At 39.8% G+C, this 3,797-nt stretch overlaps 1 protein-coding gene across 4 annotated transcripts in view; it reads right to left on the bottom strand.

Annotated features, from left to right (window-relative positions):
- The window catches only part of NCOA6 (nuclear receptor coactivator 6), a 98,218-nt gene that overhangs the window by 64,235 nt on the left and 30,186 nt on the right, over positions 1-3,797 (bottom strand). For 3 of the 4 annotated variants that reach the window (XM_023725152.1, XM_023725161.1, XM_023725157.1), the window contains exon 2: positions 422-527. The exons of the other annotated variant lie outside the window; for it this stretch is intronic. The gene's annotated coding sequence lies outside the window, so the exon portion shown is untranslated. The remainder of the gene's footprint in view (positions 1-421; positions 528-3,797) is intronic. 4 annotated transcript variants of the gene reach the window in all.

The raw sequence follows: 3,797 nt of genomic DNA, 5'->3' as shown, positions 1-3,797 counted from the left end.
GGGTTGTTAACCAATGTCATAAAACAACATGTGTACTACTGTTTCATGAGAAACTATTTGTTCTGTAAGCCTTCACCTGAAGTACAATAAAATATAAAAAAATGCTTGAAGTGCAATCTCCTATTACAGTTTTAATCAACATAAATTCTAACAATCAACATTGCTGACTGGTCTTTCACCGTTGTACACAGTAAAACCTGAGATCAATCTTTATAAAAAAAGGTGACAACTACATAAAGAAGTTTGTAGTAGAAGCCCCATTTAAAAACAGAAGAGTGGCATTTGTACTTTCTTCAACGTTTCCAAGAAGAATAAATGCATTCTAGATAGTATCTCCAAAAAGAAAGACAATACCAGAAAAACCAAAAGGATAAATATTAAGTTGGGCTTTAGCCACTCTCTCACACATGGTTTCACTCACCAATATGTCTTTCTTAATTTCTATTATTTATCTAGGTCATCTTCTAAGTCCAAATAAGCAGGCATTTTTAGCGCTTATATTTCAGGGTAGCAGCCAAATCAAAATTCTAAAAAAAAAAGAGGAAAAATAAAGTCACAGTATTATATAGCTATCACAGAGGTGACGTACTTTTGCAATGGAAGACAATGCAAATATTCCAAGTTATCAGGTCAACTTAAGCATCTTTACCTAGTTGCCGTAGAGTTAATTCTGACTGATGGCAACCCCATGTCTGTCAGAGTAGAACTGTGCTCCATAGGATTTTCTATGGTTGATTTTTTGGAAGTAGATTGCCAGGCCTTTCTTCCAAGGCACATCTGGGTGGATGTGAACCTCCAATCTCACCACCCTGGGACTCCTAAGCATCTTTAGAAGATGTTAAAAACAGGGTTTCCATTAAGTCTACAAAGAATAACTTTTCCTGAGATCTTAAATCACTCATCAACAAGCATTAAAAAGAGTGTGGAAGCAAACCTCAGTGACTGACCCCAGCTTCACTAAGAATCATGAAACTGGGAGCACGAGCCTTAGAGGACTCCCTCTACCTTCATTTCTAAACTTGTCAAATTAAGATGAATTAATATCATGTCACTATGTTTAGAGCCAAAAACAAAAGTAAAGACAAGACCCACTTCTCTAACAGAATTTCAAAATTAGTTTTTAAACTTTCTTAAGTATAAAGTTTTTCCAATTTTATCTATAATATCTATACATTATATTTTCACTACATTTTCAGTTTAAGTTTTAAAGTATTCTTTATTGTAAACATAGAATTTATGCTTAGAAAGTGCATACTTTTAGCATGCATTCAGAAAAAAAACGCCGAGACACTATTTAAACCTAGAACCAAGCCTATCCTGAGATCACCTTTTAGCGAAATAGCAGAGCAGCACACAAAATTAAGGATATTACCTGTAAGATCAGTGCTCTATTTAAAAACCATCTGTACAAGATCTAACAATCAACAATTACCCAAAAGCAAAGATGAGGAGACAAGGGTGTAGGAAAACTAGAGTGCTGAAAATGAAACAAGCAGAACACAATTAAAGACAATGTTGACACATCGTAATAAATGTAACTAAAGTCACTGAAAAATTTACCTGGTAATAAATGTAACTAAAGTCACTGAAGAATTTACGTGGAAATTGTCAAATGGGAACCTAATCTGCTGTGTAAACTTCCACCACAAACTCAATCAAACATTATTTTAAAAAAAAATTAACCATATATCAGGCCATAAAGAAAATTTCAATAAACTCAAAAAGCAGAAATAGGACGGTCAACATACTCTGATGAGAATGTACTGAAATTACAAATTTAAAATAAAATCAAGAAACAAAGACCTTTCTACCTTAAAACAACAACAACCCCTTGAACTTTTGGGTTAAAAAAAAAACGTGTCAAAACGACAAAATTTCTAGAAAACAATAAGAAAAATAATACATATGAGAACTTAAAGAAAACAGCTAAACCAGGAAAAAAGAAAATTCACAGGCATAAATACCTACATTAGGAAAAAAATGAGTTAAAGAACTGACTCAAAAAGTTAGGGGAAAAAAACAATAAAGTGAACTGAAAGAAAGTAAAATGAGAGGCGGGGCCAAGATGGTGGCGTAGTCAGATGCTTCCGGTGGTCCCTCTTACAATAAAGACCCGAAAAAACAAGTGAATCAATTATATATGACAATCTAGGAGCCCTGAACATCTAAGGCAAAGTTAAGGAATTGTACTGAGTGGCAGGAGAGGAGAGACGGTTCAGAAGCAGCGAGGAGTTGCCAGACAAGGCAGGAGCCAGTGCCCGGCAGGCTGGATTGGCTGGCATGTGCAGTGAGGTGGGCAATGGCGTTTGGGAAGCGTTATCCACGTCAGGAGAGACCAAGAGGCAGAGAGTCTGCTCAGGCCTCCAGAGCCAGTGAAAAGCAGCACTCAACTGGCAAAAGATGTGTACATGCTGTGGATCAAAAAACACCCCGTTTGGGAAGACCTCTCTCCTATTTACCTACTCCCTCCCTGCTCTGCACCAGGTCCTGGGCCAGTCTGAATGACTGCTGAGTCCCCTGGGCTGAAAGTAGGACCCGTCACATGCCCTGAGCTATTTTCCCAGCCCTGGGGAGGGAACAAATTAACAAACTGGAAAAAATAATCTGCCAGCTCCTTTAAGCTGGGAACTCAGGGCAGGCAGAGCTCCTCTGCCTAGGAACAGGCATAAGGGGCCCATGGACGTTGAATGCCTTTCACCCCTGCATAGACCTATGTGGACCCATTTCAACAGCGTAGGCCCTCATTAGTACAGTACAACAGGGTATATACCTGAGGCCTGAATTCACTGTGATCAGCTATATAGTGCAGTGGCAGGTTTGTGACATGTGATCCCACTCTGCCCATTAAGCAGGGTCCTCACCTATCCACATCAGGGGCCTGAGGACTGGTGGCTCCACCCACGCCACGCAGCCACCTGCATCAGCAGTCCAAGAATAAGTGGTGCCTCCCAGTCCTTACAGCCAACAGCAATGGGTGCCCATAATCCAGCTGCAAAACCCACACAACTACAGGGTCTACGGAACAGGGACATGCTTTCCTCCCAGATACTCAGGGCAGCCGTCAGCCCCCTGCCTTGCTAAGCACATGACCCTCTACTGCAGCCAGATACCTGTGCCTACTCCAATCACACCTCCCTGTCTAGGACTGTAGGTGAGAGCTGCACCACACACTTGAGGATCGATTATCTAGACACCTGAGCTGAATCCATACAAGAAAAGTAAACGGACTCCTGGGCTCACATACCTACTGACAGATCTAACCACCTGGTGGCAGGGATGTTAGAGCTTGAAAGGCGCCAGTAATCTAACTAGCTCATACAAGCAGCCTATTTTGGCATATCAAACAAAACAAAACAAGAAGCTAGGACACAGTAAGCAAACATAAAATAAATATAATAACTTATTGATGACTTGGAGACAACAGTCAATATCAAATCACATAAAGGGGCAGACCATGATGGCTTCCACAAGCTCACAACAGAATGAATCAAGAAATTTTCCGGAGGATGAGAACTTCTTGGAATTACCAGAGGTAGAATAAAAAAGTTAACATACAGAACTTTTCAAGAGATCAGGAAGGAGATCAGGCAAAATGCAGAACAAGCCAAGGAACATACAGACAAAGCAACAGAGGAACTTAAGAAGATTAGAGAAGAGCACAATGACAAATTTAACAGGCTGCAAGAATCCACAGAGAGAAAACAGAAATCCAGAAGATTAACAATAAAATTTCAGAATTAGACAACTCAATAGAAAGTCATAGGAGCAGAATTGAGGCAATGGAAGTCAGAATTAGT

Source organism: Trichechus manatus, unplaced genomic scaffold, assembly GCF_000243295.1.
Source record: "Trichechus manatus latirostris isolate Lorelei unplaced genomic scaffold, TriManLat1.0 scaffold00008, whole genome shotgun sequence".
NCBI lineage: Eukaryota > Metazoa > Chordata > Mammalia > Sirenia > Trichechidae > Trichechus > Trichechus manatus.
The sequence above is the reverse complement of the archived record's forward strand: the minus strand, read 5'-3'. Positions and strand labels throughout refer to the sequence as shown.